We start from the raw sequence: 23983 nt of genomic DNA, 5'->3' as shown, positions 1-23983 counted from the left end.
TCCTAGAGAGCAGAGCAAAGGAGAATTCTGGGATATCCCTGTTAGACAAAGGTTCTTTGCCCAGGGGACGAGATCCAATTAGCCCCAAAGCACGACTCTACTTTCACAACGACAGAGGGTTCAAAAAGCGCTTAACTGATTTAAGTCAAGATCTGAGCTCTAAAAAAAGGCGAGTGGTCAGACCAAGAAAATGAAAGTTAAGTACCCTTATATAGTTAGTGTCTGGGCTTTGCCCAGTGACAGTGTTAGCCAATCAGAACATAAGGTTTAGCATAACAGTTATCTTGCTCTGTATTCCTTTCGTCTTACAACACTGCTGCCCCTTACGCCTGGAACGCTCTTCCAGAACATTTGAGAACTACAAGTTCAACCGCAGCTTTTAAAGCTCAACTAAAAACTTTTCTTTTTCCTAAAGCTTTTAAAACTTGATGTTGTGCAGACTTCTACTGTTACTTTCTACTGTTAGTTTTACCCTACCCTGTGCCTGCTTACCCTACCCTGTACCTGTTTGCATTCTCTTCCCCTCCTTATTGTTTTACTATGATTTTATTAGATTGTAAGCCTATGCGGCAGGGTCTTGCTATTTACTGTTTTACTCTGTACAGCACCATGTACATTGATGGTGCTATATAAATAAATAAATAAATAATAATAATAATAATAATAATAATAATAACCAACACTGTTCCTTTGTTCCACATCAACAATGATCTTCCAGGCCGGAGCTAGGAGTAACTGTTTTTGTTAGATAAAGGGCGGAGGGGGAACAAGCTGACACCTATGGATAGACGTGACTTCTCGCTTGCTGTGAAATGGCTGCAATTCTACATCCTTTCTAAAATGGCTTCACTTTGGCTAACATAGCTCTCTTTTTTCTAACATCACTGCTTGGCTTCCATGAGCACGTGGTCCTTCCTGGAGAAAACCTGAACAACACAATCCAGAAGTTGCCATTCATAATATTGACGATGCATCCCAAGGAGCAGAAAGGGACATCCCAATGGGACAGTTGCTCCGCCTCCATCCCAGGCCATTGTTCCAGCAAGAGCGAAAGTTCTATGGCAGTTGGAAGCATATAGTCTCTGGGAAGCCAAGTGACTGTTGTGGTATTCTTGTGGCAAGGGAAGACAGTGAAAAAGCAGGAGAGTAAGGAGCATAAACAGAGCATTGGGAAGCTAGAAGATTTTGTGTTTTAGACTGCAGTGAAGCCAAAATCACCCCATGGAGGAAAAGGATGTTGAAAGGGGTCCTGAAAATCACCCCATGGAGGACAAGGCTCATGAAAAGGTGACATAGCAGATTTGGAAATATGAATGCTTTTATCTATCTTGTAATGCAATTTTGGATCATCTTTCTCATTTACTGGATTTATAACAGGAAGTAGAAATCCATCTACTAAGGTCACTCTCAATTTAATGAAGTCCATACTTTTTACAACACAATTTAAATTCATGTATCAAAGAAGTATTTGATACATGATACATATTTATTTTGTTGCTTATTGTTGCTTAGGGCTTAATGTAGCGCTTTTTTTTAAAAAAAGTCCTAATTCTTTATGGAATTGCTTTGCATTTTTGGCAATATGTAGGGTGACCATATGAAAAGGAGGACAGGGCTCCTGTATCTTTAATAGTTGTATTGAAAAGGGAATTTCAGCAGGTGTCATTTGCCTCTTCCGCTGAGCTCTCCGCCACCGCTGCCTCCTCCTCCGTCTCTTCTGTGGGCAAGACCTACACAAGGAGTTTCGGGGCACCCTGTAGGCGCACACAAGCGCCTTCACGACTCTGTGTAGATCCGCTCCAGCTCTCAGTTTTGACAGAACTGCGGAGCTCCTTGCCCCATGCCCGGTTCCCGGCTCCTCACGTTTACTCTTGAGGAGCCGGGACAAACTGGGACAGCTGCCTGCATGTCCTGCGATCTCAGGATAATCCCGGGACTGTGGGAAAAACTGGGACAAAAGTGTAGGGCAATATCCCAGAGAAATGCAGGGATCTTCCCTGCCTGCTCCCGGGATTCCCTGTGCATCATGTGGATGCACAGGGATGATCCCAGGGTGATCCCAGGGATATCCCAGCATCTAGACATGCCCCTAATTTATCTTGACTACAAATAGGGTGGAGAATTTGGAGAGGCTACTTGCACACAGCTCTTAATGTGAAGTACTTTGGGGACCCTAAAGTATAAATGCCTAGTATTCATCTTCAGATGTCTGATGCTGTTCTTTCCTCCCTCTGCAGATCCTCACCATGATCTGTCCTCTCAGTTTCTGCAAAAACATTCACTACATCATCTCCTGCCTTAACTTCCTGCTGCTTGTCATCATCACACTATCTCCCTACTGGATGGTGCATCCCTCAGGGGAGTCTGAATTTGTAATGGGATTATGGTGCTACTGCAATGAGTTAAAATGCACCATCATTCCAATAAGTTCAGGTAAGGAATAGTGCCAAGAACCTCATTGCTGCTGTTTGGTCTAATTGAAGAGCTCCATTTCCATTTTGCACCCTGTGTGATCACTGCATCTAGCTAGATTGAAATTAGGGTTGTATGGATTGTGCAAAATCCGTTCCCTCTACGTTTTGCAAATTGTCAGGTGCCTTTCAGGTCATCCTCTGCCCATTAATGCAATTAGATTTTTTTTTTAAGTTTCCCAATTTGTGCATATGCAAATTTGCAATTGGGTGCAATTTCACCCAAAATGCACAAGTTTCCCCAAAATGTGTATTCCCATGCTTTAACATATGGGGGAAATGCACAGTTTGGGATATAATATATCATATATTTCTATGATGAAATGTGCGCAAAATCCCTGAAGGTTAAGAAAACACCTACAAATCTACAGATTCCACCTGGCAGTGAAAAGGGTGTTCTGTTGCATAATCCATAGGCTGTATTCATAAAAAAATCTCAACTCATTTGGTACGCTGTGGATTTCTCTGTCATTCCTAATTGAAATGGCACGTCAGTGCCTGTGAGCCCAGTTATCTCAAGATAGCTCCAGCTTTCAAGGCCAAAGTAGGACTCTGCTAACTTCACAACAACCCTGTGAGGTAGGCTAGGTTGAGAGGTAGTGATTGGCCCAAGCTTCATGATTGAACAGAGATTTGAAAACCGGTCGTAGTCTTAAACCCTAACTACCACACTCTTCTGGTTCTCAATAGCCTGACTCCAGATAAGGTAGATAAGGTATGTAATTATTATTTGTTTTATACTTTGAATGGTTTTAATTTCCGTTAACTGCCCAGAGAGCTCTGGCTATTGGGCGGTATAGAAATGTAATCAATCAATCAATCAATCAATCAAATATTTTCTTCTCAAAATTCCTCTAGAATATCTCGATATTGTCCGGACCCTTATGATATTAGCTGTAATCTGTTGCTTAATTGCATTGGTCTCATCGCGGAGTGATAAAAAAGAGCGAAGCCTGTTTTCTTTTTTGGCTAACTTCATTGCAGGTACTGTGACAGATCATGGGGAAAACAGCAGGTCGGGGTGGGGGGTGGGGGGGGGGGAGAAAGACACCTGAATAGAGAGGGGGAAATGTGGCAGATGCAGTTCCACAGACATAAAGTTTGGCTGTAGTTGCAGTTGGGAGTAAGGATGAGTGGGATAAGGCAAAGGCCACCAGGATAAGTGGTTTAGAAGAGGGGCTGGAAGGACCAGAGAGAGGTGACACAACAGAGGTGTTCAGAGAAGTTCTATTAGGGTATTTTTATTAATTGAAACAGAGTGACACAGTGGATTCACCCTTTAAACCTACGTGCTGGAACAAACTTCTTATGCTAGGTTTAAGGATGAGTAGCTTTACTTTTCATATTAGCAGCATATGAACAGCTTGTATTCCTTTCATACATACAGTTCTAAGTTACATTCTTTTCCTCTGCAAAGAGTCCTTTTTCCTTCTTCCCTTTGTAAAAGTCTTTTTTTTTTAATACCTTCAGGCTGAACATGCTTGAGGTTTTCACTTTCGCTGCCACAGACAGATAACAGTTTCCCAAACAAACTCCCACAGCAACATATACATTCCACCTCCTATTCACTTCTGCCCACACCTCTGTTTGAGACACTCCCCTATTTAAATAGTTAACAGGCTGACATGGATTGATTCCGCGTTTCTTGTGCCTTAATTTTAAACACCTGCTTTTAGATGGTTACAATCTTTTGCCTCTTTCATTCTCCTTCGGTGAATTTATTCTTTGTAAAATTACACATTTTAATACATACAATACAAATACTAACAAGTTCCACATATGGTGTGTGTGTGTGGGGGGGCAGGAGTGGAGAATGAGTGGAGTCATTGAAATGAGCAGGGAGGGGATGAAGCTGGAGTGGAGGTCAAGGGCAGGGGCCAAATGAGAAACGAGAGCTGATAAGGAACGCGTAAACAGCTCAATGGAAACGTCAACCCAGTGTGCGGCTGCTGTGAAAAAGGCGAATTCCGTGTTAGGTATGATATGCAAGACATCATGGTGACCCTCTCAGGCTGCCTGGCCCAGCCAGAGTCTTGCCCAGGGAGACGTGACTCCTCAACCAGAACCCTAACCTGAGGATAAACCCAAATCCTAATGGACCACTAAGTCTTCTCTCCAGCCGTGAAAAGTCAGTAGGCTAGCCATTTTAGCGGCCCTCTCAGTCTGTCTGGCCTGGCTAGAATCTTGCTCATCTCCTTTTCTTGCCTGTGGAGCCATAACTCAACCTTAACCCGAACCTGAAGATTAACCCGAACCCTAACGCACCACTGAGACATGACTACAACTGCTGAAAGCCAGCATTCAAGCTGTCCAGGTAGCCCACTCAGTCTGTCTGGCCCTATTATGCTTTTCCACAGCCCCGTTTCTTCCTGGTGAGCTGTCCATCCTCAACCCTAACCCTAACCTGAAGATTAACCCGTACTAGAATGTAAAGGTCAATGCAAGCTGTCCCGGTGGCCTGTTCAATCCTGCTTGTTGGTTTCCCATGTGCTATTGGTTGACCACTGTGTAAACAGAATGCTGGACTAGATGGAGCCTTCGTTTGATCCAGCAGGGTTCTTCTTATATTCTTATATTATTAAGCCTAATAATCTCTTCCTTACCTGCAGGATTCTGCATTTTGTCCTCCGTATTAATTGCGGACAAGTATTTTAAAGGTCTGGTAGAGGACATAGAACTGATGCGATATTGGGATTTTGGCTTCGCTTGCTTCGTCTGCGTCATGTGCTTCCTCTTAGGTAAATGCACCCTGCAGGGCCTTGGGAATGAGGAGTGTGTATAATTGACCAGTTAGGCTAGCAGTCTGAAGGGGAACTATTTTTGATTTAAAGATGGAATACATGGATGAATGGTCAAGGGAGCCAGTCCAGAAAAGATGCCAGAATGAAATTTGGCTAAGCCCCAAAGGTTGGTGCTTGGTGCACGCAAAGTTAAATTGCAAAAGGAACAAACAACCACAATAACACAGCACTTTATTTTTAAAGTATTTATTGTGGCTTTAAAGAATAGCCGTACTTGCAAAATCCAAATGTAGCAGTGTTAACAGCATGAAATAAACAGGCATTCGTGGGGTGGATGAAGTGAGGGAATTTGAACTGTTTAGTAGGGGTGTGCTCCGCTCTGTTACGGATCCCCGGATCCGAAGCGGAGCGGGCCGATCCGGACCTCCGAAGCCTGGTTCCGGAGTGAATCAGGGGAGGTCCGGATCCGCTCGAAGCGGTTCAGAATGGTACAAAGCGATTCGGACCGTTCCAAAGCTTTGGAGCCAGGGAAGTGGGGAGGAGAGCTTACCTGGCTGCCCCGTCCGCCGCCGCCACGGTTCGTGTCGCAGCAGTGGAGCCAGGTATGGGGGGGAGGGGGGCTTTCCTGGCTCCAAAATGTGAACTGTTTGTCAACTTCCAATTTAAAAGCAACATCGTTTCTGTTCTATTCACAGGCATTTTTGCAAATGATCCCTGTGAACGTTCCTGTTTACTTTACATAGCTCTGAAACTACACAATGAATCCTGTACAGAAAGCATGCAGGATTAGTCAAGTCCCTCTATTTGTTTTCTAGGTACACTCAACCTGTTCTGCTTTGTCTACTGTATCTTGGCAAAGAAAAGGTTGCACAGAATAACGCCAGTACGGGAGTCAGTGCCACCAGAAAATCCTGTGGCGCTTCCCATTTAGTTCATGGGCCGTTTCCTGTACTTCATCTTAGGTAAGGACACTCCTCTCTTTCCCTCCCCCCCTTTTTATATTCGCAATGCATATCTGGCCACCCTAGCAAAGTAGGACAAGAGGCCCGGTGCTTTTAATAGGGGTACAGAAGAGAGAATGTCAGGAGCTGCAGGTTTGTTCAAGCCCCACATGGCAACATGGCAAGATTCCCTCTATGTGACATAAATGTAACAGGAATCTGTGTTTCGTGGCATCAGGACATCTAGGGCCATGGCTAAATGAGGGGGCTGTAGGGTGACAATCTCGCGCTTTTATGATCACAAGATCATTGCCCTGGTCTACACGCAGTGTGCGACATCGCGACCTCCATTTTGAATTCATTTTTTAAAGGGAAAGGAGCCCACATACACTCCGCTGAAATCATACGTGCTTTTTTTAAAGGCCCTCTGTTGTGCTCCCTCCACCCCACCCAAATGGGAGCTCTGTGCCCCGTGCCCAGCTCCCGGCTCCTCACGGTTACTCATGAGGAGCTGGGACAACCCGCGACTCCTGGCCACACATTCATCCCGAGACTACGGAAAAAGCAGGGGGAAAGGGCCTGCCATCATCCCTCCCTGCTCCCATGATCATCCCTGGACAATCCCTGGGATATCGGCTGGTCTAGCTATGCCCCAGGATTGCGTAACCAAAGGAAAAGTATGTGTGAGAAGGCATTATGGGGGCCTTGCCATTCATTGATTCAGTAAGAGCTTGGACAGTGGCTGCAGTCCGGGAAATGCACAGCCATCGAGAAAGTAAAACATCAGCGGATCAAATCAATTGCAATAGGCGTTGTGATACTGTAAACTGTCCAAGCTCTTACTGAAGAGTGCTACCATGTCTCCCCTCAATCTTCTCTTCTCCAGGCTAAACATGCCCAGTTCTTCCAGTCTCTCCTCATAGGGCTTTGTTTCCAGACCCCTGATCATCCTGGTTGCCCTCCTCTGAACACGCTCCAGCTTGTCTGTGTCCTTCTTGAATTGTGGAGCCCAGAACTGGACGCAATACTCGAGATGAAGCTTAACCAGGGCCGAATAGAGAGGAACCAGTACCTCACGCGATTTGGAAGCTATACTTCTATTAATGCAGCCCAAAATAGCATTGGCCTTTTTTGCAGCCATGTCGCGCTGTTGGCTCATATTCAGCTTGTGATCTATAACAATTCCAAGATCCTTCTCACTTGTAGTATTGCTGAGCGAAGTATCCCACATCTTGTAACGGTGCACTGGGGGCATAGCTAAATGGGGCGATATCCCGGAGATCACCCCGGGATCATCCCTGTGCGTTCACATGATGCACAGGGGATCCCGGGAGCAGGGAGGGATGACCCCTCCCTTGGCCCGAGATATTGCCCTACCGTTTCAGCCTGCTTTTTCCGTGGTCTTGGGATGATCCTGAGACCGTGGAATGTGAGACAGAGTGATGTGGGTTGTCCCGGCTCCTTGCAAGTAACCACAAGGAGCCGGGCAAGGGGCACAGAGCTCCTTAGGAACTCTGTGCCCATTGGGGGTGGGGTGCGGTGAGTGGGGAATTTTTTTAAAAACACACACACACACTCACATTGGAGAACTTGTGTGCTCCTTCTCCTTTAAAATCAAAAACAAAATGGCGGGCACAACGTCCTCTTCCTCCTAGGATGTTGCGCGCCATGTGTAGACAGAGGGGGGAGATCTCGCGATAACCATGTCATGAAATCATACCCCCTCCGTCACGCTACACCCGGTAGGTCTAGCCATGGCCTGGGAGGAGGAGGAGGGGGGAAGCAATGTGGGGGGGGGATGCAGGAACGGGGGAGGGGCACTAGGGGCAGCAGCGGCTACATGAGCCTTCAAAACCGGCATTTGCACTCCTTTCCGTGGGTATTACTCTGGAGGAGCACAATTGCGGGATGTCAGATAATGAGGTGCCAATGCGACCTTGTAGGCAGTCTCCCATCCAAGTACTAAACAGGCCTGACCCTGCTTAGCTTCCGAGATCAGACAAGATCGGGCGTGTTCAAGGTAGTATGGCATTGGCAACCTTGTATAGACATGGCCCAGGTGATCTTAGCTGCAATCCTCAGAGTAGCTGAGGAAGGGGAGGATTTTTCCAGCAACAATATCATGTAGTGAACTATTCATGTTGTAATGCAAATTATTTTTGGCTGGCTTGGTCTTGATTGGGTAAGTAAGATCCACCAATCCACCAAACACAGACAGGACAGATTTAGCAAAATCCATAAATTCCGAGTTGAGAGTTAGTAGACCTTCCTGATTCCAGACCACTCCTGCTATACAGGGATGTACGGTCTCTCTCTATAAACATTTTCTCCACTTTCCCCCCAGGCGCATACAGCCTGCTGCGGCACATGGGCTGGGTTGCAGAAGAGGAAAATGTTTGCCCGGAAGGTAGCCCAGAAGAAAAAACAGAGCCAGGGCAAGCACCTCCCAAGGAGTTCATGGACCATGGGCACAGTCCTGCCCACTCTCTTCTCTGAGCTAAAAATCAAGTCCTGCATCCAGATTGGAGGAACAACGGGCATCTTAAGGGGGTGATGCCACTTCACCAGGAAACACTAGAATGTGAGGGCGGATCCACACTTAACGTTTGGGACGCCCTGACTGCGATTTGGGGCATCCCGAAATCGATGCTGAGAAACCTACCTTTTGCGTTTCAAAAAGAGGCGGCAGAGGAGGATGAGGAGGCGGCCCTCGCGGGGTCATAGAGCTCGGCTGAAGCCGGCGGGGGCTTCTTCCGCGATGCTCTCTGACCCGGGTGGGCCCCGGGTGACTCTTTTGCCGGCAGAAGGAGGCCGGCGGGTACGGGGGCGGCAGCTGATTGCCCGGCGAAGGTGCCGGGCGCAGCAACTCTGAATCTCGTCCCCGCGAGGGCCGCCTCCTCCTCCTCCTCTGCCACCTCTTTTTGAAACGCAAAAGGTAGGTTTCTCAGCATCGATTTCGGGGTGCCCCAAATCGCAGTCAGGGCGTCCCAAACGTTAAGTGTGGATCCGCCCCGAAAGGACCTTTGTGAGATGCCGATTTTGCACATCGGGCAAGTCCCTTTTGAACTGTCGTCCTCCGAGACCTGCCCTGCTTGAACGATTGAGTCATATGACCCATTAACAGGATGCTTCATTTCCAGCAAGATGGTACAGCTCCTACTTTCTGCCTCAAATGGAATAGCCCTCTTCGTCACTGGGACTGGGACTCCTTCTGCACGTTTTGTTAAGATTGCAACATTAAAAATCATTTCTTGTTGTTTCTCAGTCAGATGTGAGGCTAGCGAGGCGTATTCACTATTTCACAGCCATTTTGGTCTCCATGTTAATTAGCATGAGTCAACACCCACGCTAACCTCTCTGAAATGTCACTTCCGATCCACTTTGCAATGCTTTCTGGTTCATTTGCCTTGCAGTCCAGGCTCCCTTCCCAAGAAACATAACCCTCACCTTGCAGAAAGAGGAACACGGGTACCAGGCGGTGAAGATCAGGAGAGGGCCTGAGTGGTAGGGAACAAGATCGCAGAAAGGTTTGCAGAAGCGTGGAAATTCACCTAGCCGGCTACTTGCCCATCTCTGCTTCTGGCTTTTACATGTTTGAGCCTCGTGTGGCGCAGAGCGGTAAAGCAGCAGTTTCTGCAGCTGAAACTCTCCCTACGGCCTGAGTTCGATCCCAGCGGAAGCTGGTTTCAGGCAGCCGGCTCGGGTCGATTCAGCCTTCCATCCTCCCGAGGTCGGTAAAATGAGTACCCAGCTAGCTGGGGGAAAGGTAATAATGGCCGGGGAAGGCAACGGCAAACCACCCCGCTATGAGGCCTGCCAAGAAAATGTCAGCGAAAGCTGGCGTCCCTCCAAGAGTCAATAATAACTCAGTGCTTGCACGAGAGGTTCCTTTCCTTTCCTTTCCTTTCCTTTCAGAGGGGAAAGGCACTCTGCACATTCTCAAAGGCACTCTGTCCTTAGGTGAATATATATAAGAAAGACATTCTGCATGCTCTCAGAGGTACTTTGCTCAAGTCTCTTTTCTGAAAAACAAAACAGCCTCTTTCTCCAGAAATGGGTGCAGCTGGTGTTCTGCCTTAAGGTCAACAAAAGGACCCCCCTGGGGACCACAGCTGCTACTTTCTATCCAGAAGCAAAGCCCAGTCCCGAGGAATTCTTAGACCTTAGCTAGACTTAAGGTTTATCCCAGGATCGCCCCGGGGTCATCCCTGCCTGCTTCCGGGATCCCCTGTGTGTCATTTACATGAACAGGGATGACCCCAGGACGATCCTGGGATAAACCTTAGGTCTAGCTAAGGCCTGTGTCACCACACCTAGTCTTTCAGGAAAAGGGCTCCCTTATTTAGAATAGGTTGCATACCTTTTTAAAGATCAGCCTTCCTTTTTATCCTATCATTGGCACCTCTGGGTTCCAATTCCTTCCCACATCCAGCCCTTCGTTGATCTCTGATACTGATTAAGACTTCCATGGCTCCCTGGATTCTTCTGGAAAGGACAGATGGATGACAACGCCATCATATCTCCCTTTCAACTTCCTTCCAGCAAATACTATTGACATATTGTTGATGCCTAAAACCCTGCTCAAAGTTGTTCTCCAACTAGGATTATCACATTTTCTACCCCTCAGGGCTCCTGAGCTGTTACCACACTTTCACCCAGTGCAGAAATTTAACAGCTAAGAACATAAGAAGGTCCCTGCTGGATCAGACCAAAGGTCCACCTAGTCCAGCACTCCATTCACGCAGTGGCCAACCAGCCATCAGCCAGGGATGAACAAGCAGGACATGATGCAATAGCACCCTCCCGCCCATGTTCCCCAGCAACTGGTGCACACAGGCTTATTGCCTCGAATACTGGAGATAGCACATAACCATCAGGGCTAGTAGCCATTGATAGCCTTTGCCTCCAGGAATTTATCTAACCCCCTTCTGAAGCCATCCAGATTGGTGGCCATCACTACATCTTGTGGTAGTGAGTTCCATAATTACAGCAGCCACGGTAGTGGCTGCTGTGTTAAGGCCCGTCAGTAATCTGAAGATTCCACCATGTTATTTGCTATTGCTAGGGGGGTGGTAAACCTAGCAGTCTAAAATGAAAATATTTCAGGAATCTTTCTGAAACGCGGTACTGCCAGAAAGAAATGCTGGCTTTACATTCCCTGCGCGTTTCAGGGAGATTCCTGAAATATTGAGGTGTGGGTAGGAGTTTAAAGGAGAAAAAGGGAGAGAAAGTCTGTCCGTCACAATCTGCTTTGTTTCTTCCGGGGGTGGCGACTTTTTTTTTTGCGCAGTTGTAGCGTAAAAGGGGAAACCTCCCGGAAATATCCATAATCAGGATTAAATTCCCCTATCCATCTGATTGATGGAATGGCCTTTCTTTTTTAAAAAAGACCATTGCATCAATTTTTAATTAATTTTTAAAAATCCCATGTTTCTCAATGGGGAATCTGATAAGCTCACGCATGCGCGTGAGCTTCAGAATCCCCAGAGGGAAACGGAGAAGCAGGGAGAGCGCAGCCGGGGCCAGGTAAGTGGGGTGAGGGGAGCTTGCCTGGAGCCGCTGCTGCATTCGTGCAGCGGTGTGCCCAGGCGTAGCGGGGGGGGAATCGGGGGGGAAGTCGCCCCCCCACCCCCCGGTTTCACCTTGTCCATCGGCTGCAGGCCCGGGTTTCAAGTGAGCGCCCGGCTCCACCCGAAAGCAAGCCGGGCGCTCAGTTGAAACCCGGGCTTGCAGCTGACTTGGGCGGAGGGGGGGGAGGAGAGGAGAGGGGGCCCGCGTCGCTGGGGTGGGGGGGCAGGGGGAGCTTCCCTATCCTCGCCGCCGCTCGAACTGCGGCGGCGGCGAGTCCAGGGAAGCGCTGGGGTGTGTGTGTGTGTGTTATTCCCTGGTCTCCGCTTCTGCCAACCGCGGCAGCGGCAGGAGGCTAGGGAATCAATCACACACACACACACACACACACACAGCTGACTTGGGCGGAGGGGGGGAAGGAGAGGAGAGGGGGTGCTTACCTTCTTCCTCGTCACAGGGTTGGTGGGAAATGCACTTTTCAGCGTGACAGGAAGTGTCGCAATAGCCCTTTGCGACACTTCCTGTTATGGGACGCCATTTCCCACCAAGTCTGCAACGAAGAAGCAGATAAGCACCTCCTCTCCTTCCCCTCCGGGTCGAATTCCCCTCGGTGCAGGTGGGGGTCGCAGGTAAGCACCTCCTCTCCTCTCCTCCCCCCCCCCCCCGGGAGATCTCTCTGGCCACAAAGAGTTCTTGGAGTAAAAATATCTGGTAAAGAAATTGATTGCGAATCTATAATTAAGAAGGACGCTGCATAAGGCATGTTTAGACGGGAAAGTCCTACAACTCCCAGCATGCCAGAGCTATTGTGGCTGGCTAGGGCATGCTGGGACTTGTAGGACTTCAAACCCCCCCCCCCCCGTCTAAACATGCATAGGATTGTGCCTTAAAGTAGGGTAACCATATGAAAAGGAGGACAGGGCTCCTGTATCTTTAACAGTAATGTAGAAAGGGGAATTTCAGCGGGTGTCAGTTAAAGCTGCAGAAGCCCTGCCCTCTTTTGTATCTGGCCACTCTACTATAGCTAGTGTAGCTTTGGCTGTTGTGATGAAGGGAGAATTTCACCCTCTTCGGTTGACACCTGCTGAAATTCCCTTTTCTACTCTGTTTTTATTTTCATTTTACCTTGTACACTGCTCTGAAATTTTTCAATGGGGAGCGGTATATAAATTCCATAAACAAAAAACCTACGGTTTACAAAACAACATTAAAGGCTCTACAGTTTTCAACCAAACTCCAAAAAGCAGGGAAATTGAGAGTTAAGGCTCACAGGCCTATAACGCCACATCCTCCCTAAGGAGGCAGAAAGTGCCAGTGAAATTCTCATTCTCCCAAAGCAGATATAAACCACGAGGACAGGATGGAGAATAGGATATGCAGAGGTGACAGTGGGGTCACCTCTGGTGGGGTCCCTAACCTGGTGCCCTCCAAAGGTGTTGGACTACAACTCCCATCATTGCAAGTCAGTATGTCCCATGGACAGGAATGCTGCGACTTGTACTCTCAAACATGTGGAGAGGTGACTGTGGGATTCTGGAAAACTGATCGGGGAATGTTGTTCTAGAGCAAGGGCAGGCAAATGTAGCTCTCTAGATGTTTTGGCATTCAACTCATAAAAGTCTCTGTCAGCATGGACAGTGATCAAGAATGCTGTGAATGCTGTTTAAAACCTATTGTTGCTAGTCCCAGCCAGTCTGTCCCTAAATCAGACTTCTCCAACCTGGAGCCCTCCCAATTGCCAGTTAAACATGTTAGTACTTTCTAAATTCTCTAGATTTTTTGTAATTTTAATTCCCAAATATTTAATCTCGTTCTTAACTTTCAATTCCATTCCCTTAAATTCCCAATCCTTTTCTTCCTTCTTAGTATAGTTAAACAACATCATCTCTGATTTAGACCAATTTATTTTTAACCCTGTAATTTCCTCAAATTCCCTCAACTGATATTTAATTCTTTCTAATTTTCTTAATGGATTCTTAATGGTCAATAAAGTATCATCCGCAAACATGTTTAGCTTTATTTCCCTTACCTCTCCAATTCCTTCTAATTCTTTATCCTCCCTTAGTGCCTTCGCCAAAACTTCCATAACCATTACAAAAAGGACCGGCGAGAGCGGACATCCTTGTCTTGTTCCTCTGGCTAGTCATATCTTTTCAGTAAGTCCGTCATTTACCACCACTACCGCCGTATTTTGGGAATATAGCTGTTCTATTACATTTTTAAATTTATTTCCAAATCCCAATTTATCTATAATACTCTTTAGTGCCTGCCAGCTCACACAATCAAAAGCTTTAAAAATATCTAATGCCATAATACCTGCCTTAATATTTGCTTTTTTTATTACATTTATTACATTTAAAACTCTACCCACTAAATTATGCATATGTCTTCCTACCACAAACCCACATTGATCTGCTCCTATATATTCTGCCAAAAATTTATTTAGTCGTTTGGCCATAATAGATGTAAAAATTTTAGCATCCTGATTTATTAAAGAAATAGGTCTATAAGAATCGGGATTAGTCAAATCTTTATCTGGTTTTGGGATCAGAATTATCACTGAATGTTCCCATGATTCAGGTATCTTCTCTCCTGATAATATCCTATTATAAAGTTCCATTAATTTTGGAACTAAACAATCTTTGAAGACCTTATAATATTCTGGACCCAAACCATCTGCTCCTGGTGATTTACCCACTTTTAACTTATCAATAACCTCTTCAACTTCTCTTTGAGTTATTACTGACTCCATTAACTCCTTATATTCTGATTTTATTTCCTTCTTTATAAACCTTCCAATATACTCCTCCACCTTTTCTTGTTGAATTTCTTTACCCTTGTACAATTCCTGATAAAATTCCTGAAAATTTTTTATTTTAGCTTTCATTGCATGACAATAATTCCCTCGGCTATCTTTCAACGTTTCTATCCCATTCCTCCCTTTTTCTTTTTGTGTGAGCTTGGCAAGCAACCTCGAGTTCTTATCACTGTTTTCAAAATATTCCCTTTTCATATACATTAAATTCTTTTGAATCTCTTCTATATTTAAGTTTTCTAATTGTTTCTTCTTAGCTTGTATTTCCACTAATTTATATTTATCTTTACTTCGCCAATATCTTTCCTCCAAGTTTTTAATTTCTATCTCTAACTTTTCCTGTTCTGCACGTTGTTGTCTTTTTAAACTACATGTTTCTCTAATACAGATTCCTCTTGCTACAGCCTTCATGGTGTCCCAAATGACTGACCCAGCTGTTCCTCCTTTTTCATTAATTTCCCATGACTCCGACAGTTCCTTCCGAATTTTATCTACTATTTTATTGTATTTCAATATCTTTGTGTTCAACTTCCATCTATATGCCTCTTTATAATCTTTCTTAACTGTAAATTCTAAACTTAACAAGGCATGATCAGTTACTTTTATTACCCCCATTTCCATTTTACAAATCCTCGTTGCAAAGTCTTTTGAAACAAATATATGATCTATCCTGGAGTATGTATGATGAACTGGGGAAAAGTATGAAAATCCAGGCCTATTCCCGTTAAGTAAGCGCCACGAATCTAAATAATCATTTTCTTTTACTAACTTATTCAATATAGTCATATTGTTCCTCTTTTCAGCATTAGTGGGATTTGACCTGTCCCTTTTATTATCCATAACCATATTAAAATCCCCAGCTAATATAGCATACCCCTCCTTAAATTCTTCTATTTCTTTAAACAACTTTATAAAAAACTCTCTATGCCTCTCATTTGGGGCATAAACATTAATCAAAGTATAGACCTTTCCCTCAATTTTACCTTTTAACATAAGATATCTACCCTTATCATCCTTTTTTACCTCTTCTAATGTAAACCCACTTTTTTTTGAAATCAAAGTGGCCACTCCATTTTTTTTTGATGTCCCTAATGACTTTTCATAATAGGCTAACCACTTTAATTTTATCATATTCGAATTCTCGGAGCCTTGGTGTGTCTCTTGGATCATTATAATATCTGATCCCTCTTTATTAAGCATTTGTTCTATTCTCTTCCTTTTCACGACTGCCCCTAAACCTTTAACATTGAGTGTTGATACCTTTATCTTTTTATCCATAATCACCCTTTTGAAATCTCTTCCGATCCCTTGTGCTCAGCAATTCAAACTTGCTTACATAAAAACACAAACTCCATACATAAAACCCCCACCCTCCTACCCCAATCCCTCCTCCCTTACCTTCCCCCCCTCCCCACCCCCCCCACTCTAATCCCCCCCATATCCCCGTGAGTCTAGTACTCCAGCCATCTACTTTAAAGGGGGAGGGGGGAGGCAGTGCTGTGCCTGGCCGGCAGGTTTCTATATTAACATTTTTATTTGCAATTATCTCCAAACATAATTAACAATTCTCTTACTCTCCAGATGTCCCAGCCTCATTCCCTCCCCCACCCACTCCAGCCCCATCTGCTTCCCCATCCAGACCCAGCCTCTTCAGCAAATCTTTACCTTGATCCAATGAGGTTACTCTGTGTTCCCTCCTCCCATATGTAAATCTTAAAAAAACCGGGTAACCCCATGCATAAGGAATTTTATTCTTCATTAATGTTTCCGTTATTGGTTTAAGACTACATCTCCAATTTAATGTGCGTTGAGAAAGATCATTGTAAATTTGCACTGGTTTGCCTTTACACTGTATCTGAACCTTAAATCTCAATTCTTTCATAATTTGCTCTTTTTTGTAATAGTTACCAAATTTCACCAATATGTCTCTAGTCCCTTTGTAGTTTTGCCCCCCCACACGGTGGACTCGGTCCAGATCCGATCCATCTATTGGTATGTCAGGCATCAGCTCCTTGAACCAGTTCACGATAATTTCTCTAAGATCTTCTCCTTGCGTCTCCTTCAGCTGCTTTATTCGAAGCGAAGATCTACGAGATTGATCTTCCAAGGCAATCAAACGCAATTCCCATTCTTTAAATTGTATATTAATTGATTTTTCGAAAGCCTCTTGTTTCTTCTGGTCCAGATCCGCTTTAGCCTCTATCTCTTTGATCTTATCCGAATTTTCCATCGCTTTATCCGCAATAGTACGCATTTGTTTTCTGAATTCACTCATATGCTGATCCATTTTTTTAAAAATAATAATGTTATTTTCTGCTATAATAGCCTTGATTCCATTAAAGAGGGAGGGTTACTACCACTTTCTTTTCCCCCTTCAGCCATGTTTTTTTCTTTATTTGGTATTGTATCCAAAGAGACTGGGTCTATATCTTCCTCTTCCTGTTCAACTCCAGGGGCTGTACTTTCCAGGAAGGAGAGGTAAGCCAAATTATGATTTGAAGGTTTCTTTTTTTGTATATTAAGCTTTTCCCAACTTTTGATCTTTTTTTTAACGTTGGGCATGGGTCCCTTCTGGGTAGGGCATAAATCTTAGAGTCCAACTCTCTTCCTTAGCAACTTATGCTGGCTTCTCTATTATATAGCACTCACAGCTCCTTCTTCACGAGGAGGGGGGAAATATCCAGTTCACAACAGCATTCACTAGAGGGGATCAGATTTAATCATTCACAGTCTCTCAGCATCCCACATCTCCCTCACCGAATGCTAAATGCAGCTTTTTTCGCCCCTTCACCCCCCCTTCTCGCCACGCCAATAAATCCAATCAACCACTTCCACCTTAGAAAGCCAGCATTTCAATCGTTCCCATGTGAGATAAAGATGAAAGGTTATAACACAAATCAATGTCCAGCAAGCGTAAATTCCTTCTTTTTAAACTGCGTCAGAGTCAGCGTTTACTTTACTTTCACTTTTGATAGAGTTGCCGTTTAGACAGACATTGCATTAATCATAGCTCATCTCACCTCCCCTCTTCAAATCTCTCCACTTTCCCAGCTCCTGTTGGTTTTATAATCATTTTCTGTCAGTTGCTCAAAGATTTATGCCCATTAGAAGAGAGATAATTGCCTTTTCCGGCAAGCGCCGTTCAGAGCCTCAGAAGAAACCCGCCATCGCTCAGGCTGCCAAGCTCCGCCCCCTCCCTTTAAAATTTAAAGGGAATTTAAATTTCCCTTTAAATTTTAAAGGGAAAATTTAACGAGGTTAAAGAAGGAGGTACTAGAGAAATTGGAGAAATATAAAAGATTAAATTTATCTTGGTTTGGGAGAATAGCTTTGATAAAAATGAAGATATTAGCTAAAATTAATTTTGTATTTAGGATGTTACCTATAAAAATATCAGAAACCGAGATAAAAAGTTGGCAAAATATTATTAATAAATATTGTAATGGAGAAAAGAGAGCAAGAGTGAATAAAAATAATTGGTACCTAAGCCAAAAAAAGGGGGGAATGGGTCTCCCAAACATAAAATTATACTACGTAGCAAATAGATTAAGACATGTTGTAGAAGCAATTATGGGAGTAGGAGATTTATATTGGATGGAAGAAAAAATCATAAGTAAGGTAGAGATGAATCTGGAGAATGTTTTTTTTAAAGATGGAGGAAGAAAGTGGGTTGGAAGTATAGATAATCCACTCCTGAGGACTCAATGGGAAATTTGGAGTAAATTTAAAGGGAAGCTGCTTCCGAGCAACTCTCCCTTAGCACCGATAATAATGTTAAAGAATTTCCCAGAGGATCTAAAGGGCAGATTATGTAAAATATTAAAAGAGAAAAATAAAATAAAATTAAAGGATTGGGTAAGAGATATTAAAACAAGAGAGGATATGGAAAATTTGTTAAAGGAGAAGAAGCTATCTTGGCTAGAATATGGTCAATTAGAACAATGGAATAAAAAGTGGATTAAAGATAATAGAATGTGCAGAAAGATGACGAGGTTTGAAGAATTAGTAGTAAGTAAGGAGAAAGGAAAAGGAGGTAGTATAGTTTCAAAAGGATTAATGAGTGAAATATATAAAATATTGTTAGAGAAGGAGTTTAGAGAGAATACAGAGAAAATGATTTGGGAATCAGATTTGAAGATACAAATAGGGCGACAGAGCTGGGAGGGACTATGGAAACAAAGAGTGTTGAGAAGTTTATCAGTAAGAATAAAGGAGAATTATTTTAAAATTTTATGGAGGTGGTACCTAACCCCGGTTAGATTGAATAAGATAAGTGATCAACATTCAGCAAATTGTTGGAGAGGATGTGGGGAAAAAGGAACGTATTTACATATGTGGTGGCAATGCAAATATGTACAAAGATTATGGAAGATGGTGTTCTCAGAAATTGAAGAAATAGTGGGAATGAAAATAGAACAAACACCAAAAATAGCATTGCTGTCACTATTTGAAGATATAAAGTGTGGAAAAGGAACTATAGAGATGATATCGAGTTTGTTGGTTGCAGCACGATTGATGATAGCTAGGAACTGGAAGATCCAAGGGGAATATTCTATTGAGGAATGGTATAAAGTAGTATGGGACATAGCCATTAATGATAAACTGACATGCAATATTAAGTGGAGAAAAGGCGTAACTAAAATAAATGAGTTCGAAGGAATCTGGAAACAGTTCCTAGTGTTCGTGTTTACTAAGGGAAGTGGGAAACCACCAGCAGAAGAAATGATTAGATTTTGGACTCAAGAATGATCCCGAGGTGGGGGGTGCACTTTTATGTTAAGAATGAAGATGTTGTAGTGTGATAAGGCATATGTAATAGTTTTTGATATTTGTACTCAACAATTATTCAATATGTATGCAGCAGATATTTGATGTATTTTTTTTTCTTATTGTGTTTGTTTCAGTTATATTTTGGAAATGTTTATCTATGTTTATATAGTGTTGAAAATGAATAAAAATTATTATAAAAAAACAACAACATGTTAGTACTTACTTTTGAGTAGACACTGCGCCTCTCCTCTTAAGCTGAATATTGCCTTCGATAAGGCAGTGCACGTGGCTCCTTCGAGGAGACCAGCGCTAATAACACAAAAAAGGGACGGAAGAGAGGGTGGAAAGGGGAGGGAAAAAGAAAAGAACAGAAAAAAAATGAGAGGGTGGGGTGGGGAAGAAAGACCCATCCGCCCCCTATGCACACGAGACACTCGCTCTCCCCTCCCTCAAACTCATGGGGCTACTCATGAGGAGGAAGAGCGGGACTCTTTTGTGCAGCAGGGAGGGAGGGAGCTCCCGTTCTGAGATGAGCTTGGCCAGCACCACACTCGGGACACTCGCTCTCCCCTCCCTCACACTCATGGAGCTACTCATGAGGAAGAAGAGCGGGAATCTTTTGTGCAGCAGGGAGGGAGCCTGCGTCCTGAGAACCACGCTGGGGTCTCTCCTTGCCTGCTGGCCTGCACACAGATGAGCCTCACGCTCCCCTCCCTCAGACTCAAAGGGCAAGTGGCCACTCACCCTCCTCGGAGAGGAGGCACATGTTGCTGGCAAAGGCGCTGGGCCCTGCCCGATTCAGATCCCACCTGCAGCCCGGTTGCTCTCCTGAGCCGACCCAAGAGGAAGAGGCGGGGGTGGGGACAGCCAGCAGCAGCCAAGTCGCCTAGGAGCAAGAGGAAAATGTGCGCTGCGCAGAGATCCAGGCTTCCTCTAGGTATTTGCTTTAGATAAGCAGTGGGAGGGGAAGGGAGGCAGAAGCAGGGTGCCCCAGCCTCTCCCGCACAGAGTTGAAGGGGGGAACCGCCATCCCATCATCTCCCCCACGCCGCTGCAGGCATTTTCTTCACCTCTCCCTCTAAAAAAGGGGCAGTTTCTCTCCTTCTCCCCCTCCTTCTCCCCCTCCCTCCTGGTAAGCTGTGAGGCGCATGCGCTGCCTTATCAGCTCCCATAGACTAACATTGGACGCAAATAAATAAATTAAAAATGAACGGAACAGAATTTCAAAAAAAGAAAGGCCATTCCATCAATGAGAAGGACTGGGGAACATGATCCCACCAATGGATTGGAGGGTAAGGGTCCCAATTCGGAGCTTTCCCTTTGTATCCCAACGTATATCACAAAGATATCAGGGTGGTGTATAGATAAAATCATACAAACAATATAAAACAATATACACTACTAAAAACAAATCAAACCATTAATAAGCTAAAACCACCAGTATAGAATTTAAAACAGTAAAAACAATTAAAACTATGTACAGGGTTGCTGAATTTAGCCATAAAAGCTTTGTTAAAAGCCATGTCTTAACTTGGCACCAAAATTAAACCAATGCTGGCACCAGTCAGGCCCCCAAGGGGAGAGCATTCCACAGCTGGGGTGGCAGCACAGAGAAAGCCCTGCTTAGTTTCAGGTACACAACTACCTTGGAGCTGGGTCACTGTCAGTGGTATAGTGGTGGATCTAAGTCCCAGATTTGTCTGTTCACTGGAACTGGATTTTGTGTGGAGCTCATCTGCTTTGTGTGATGAATTAACTCCTAATAGCCCTCTTGTCATGTCTGCCTTCCATTTTGAAAAGGACAAAACTACTTTTGGGGTAGTGCCTCCAACATCAGGCACTCCATAGGATTGTCTCCAACACTGGTGTCTTCAACATAAATTTAAGAGGGCGTCTTGGTGTGTACAGCTACACATGGGTAGGCTCCCCTTTCAAATATCCTGCTTAACAATTAGACATTAGGGTAGGGCCAGTGGAATGTGCAACATTGAGGATGGGAGGGGTAGTCTCACTCTCCCCTCTATGCATTTCATGTAAGCATGGAGGGGGCGGGTGAACACCCTTTATATTAAGCTGTTACTTCTAGGACTGCTAAAACTTGAATGTCTGAACTAGGTAATGGCAGATCCTTCATGCTTGATCTTGCCAAGTTTCTTGTCTTTCTATGGAGAAGCTCATTCTGTTCCTATTCTGGACAGTCCCTGCGCCCAAGGAATTAGTATGTATTTTTGTGCACACATTTCAAAAGCGCACAATTTTGTATGCATGCTCCCACTGAAAAAAAGTGTGTCTGTGCACATTTTAGAAATGTACACAGTTTGGGTGCATTTTTCAAATGTGAATGTGTTAATAAACACATTTGGCGGGTCTGTGTGTGTGTCATGGAATGCTTCGCAAGCATACCAATGTGTAGATTTCCATGTGCTAATTGCATTTAGTTGTGCGTTCAGTTTTTGGAGGTATGAATTTGGTAAATCCAGTGTGATGGAACACTTGATAGGTGCAAATATCTCACACATCCCTAGTTTGAACATCCATAATCTCAACCCACATGGTGGAACTTCACAAACTCATGTAAGCCTCCCTTTGCGAAGGTGGACTCAATGTTGGTTTCCCTGTTGGTTGTGATAGGAAACATGGGAACATTAGCCAACTTGATACACAGAGGGATAAACAAATGTTTTGATCCTAAAACATCTTAGGTTTTCTCTTAAGGTGCTGTGGTGTGCGTGTCTCTTCAGGAGGCACAAGATAAAGAATGATAAAGAAGGTGCCTCGCTTAGCGTTTGAATTGCTTAGCTTCATTTTCCTAATTTAACACATAGCAGCTGTTTGTCCGCCATTTAACCAGCATGGCAGACAAACAAACAAGTCGAATCATCATTTAGCTGACACCTGAGGCCTCCCCAAGTCTCCTTCTGTTTGCTATGCCAAAATAATGCTGAATGGCTCAGCTTCCTCGGTGTTCACCCCGCTCCCACGTGAATCGCACAGCAGACAAAACAAACAGAGAGGAAGACACACTTAACTGACACCAAAGAGCACCGGGTTTCATGTCGCTTGCTTCAATCTGCTTAAATTATCATATTCAATGAACAAAAAAACTACGGTTTATAAAACAACGTTAAGGCCGTACACTTTTCCACCAAGCACCAAAAAGCGGGGAAATTGGGAGTTAAGGCTCGCCAGCCTTAACGCCACATCCTCCCTAAGGAGGCAGAAAGTACCAGTGAAATTCTCATTCTGCCAAAGCAGATAAACCATGAGGACAGGATGGAGAATAGGATATGCAGAGGTGACTGTGGGGTTGTGGAAAACTGATGACGAACAACTTAGAGCCACCTACTTCTTTTTTTGTTTAGAGCAGCCCTTCCCGTAGGTTTTTTGTTCATTGAATTTAATTATGCGCTGTGTGAAGAAGTAGTTCCTTTTATTTGTCCTGGATCTCCCAACAATCAGTTTCATGGGATAACCCTGGGTTCTAGTATCTTGAGAGAGGGAGAAAAATGTCTCCCTGTCCACATTCTCCGTACCATGCATAATTTTGTATGCCTCTATTATGTCTCCCCTTAGTCTCCTTTTTTTCCAAGCTAAACAATCCCAGTTGATGTAACCTTCTCCCGTAGGGGAGATGCTCCAGCCCCTTAATCATTTTAGCCCTTTTCTGCATTTTTTCCAGCTCTATAATATCCCTTTTTTAGGTGTGGTGACCAGTACTGTACACAATATTGTAAGTGTCGTCGCACCATCAATTTGTATAAGGGCAGCATGATACTGGCCGTTTTATTCTCAATTCCTTTTCTTATGATGCCTAACATGGAGTTTGCCTTCTTTACAGCGGCCGTACACTGGGTGGACATTTTCATCGAGCTGTCCAGCACAATCCCAGATCTCTTTCTTGTTTGGTCAATGCCAGCTCAGATCCCATCAGGTTATACTTGAAGTTGTTGTTGTTATTTGTTCTGCATCAGGGCGTTCGAGTGATGGGTAAAGGCATCTGAATTTCTGCTTCATGCTCTTGGTCAAGACGCAGGAGCTGTGGAACAGGTGGAAACTTCAATGCTGGCAAAAGTAGCAACTGAGCCATAGAGAGAAAGGCTACTTTCCTCCTAGAAAGCAGAGCAAAGGAGAATTCTGGGATATCCCTGTTAGACAAAGGTTCTTTGCCCAGGGGACGAGATCCAATTAGCCCCAAAGCACGACTCTACTTTCACAACGACAGAGGGTTCAAAAAGCGCTTAACTGATTTAAGTCAAGATCTGAGCTCTAAAAAAAGGCGAGTGGTCAGACCAAGAAAATGAAAGTTAAGTACCCTTATATAGTTAGTGTCTGGGCTTTGCCCAGTGACAGTGTTAGCCAATCAGAACATAAGGTTTAGCATAACAGTTATCTTGCTCTGTATTCCTTTCGTCTTACAACACTGCTGCCCCTTACGCCTGGAACGCTCTTCCAGAACATTTGAGAACTACAAGTTCAACCGCAGCTTTTAAAGCTCAACTAAAAACTTTTCTTTTTCCTAAAGCTTTTAAAACTTGATGTTGTGCAGACTTCTACTGTTACTTTCTACTGTTAGTTTTACCCTACCCTGTGCCTGCTTACCCTACCCTGTACCTGTTTACATTCTCTTCCCCTCCTTATTGTTTTACTATGATTTTATTAGATTGTAAGCCTATGCGG

Source organism: Elgaria multicarinata, chromosome 15, assembly GCF_023053635.1.
Source record: "Elgaria multicarinata webbii isolate HBS135686 ecotype San Diego chromosome 15, rElgMul1.1.pri, whole genome shotgun sequence".
Taxonomy (NCBI): Eukaryota; Metazoa; Chordata; class Lepidosauria; order Squamata; family Anguidae; genus Elgaria; species Elgaria multicarinata.
Note: the sequence above shows the minus strand (reverse complement) of the source record.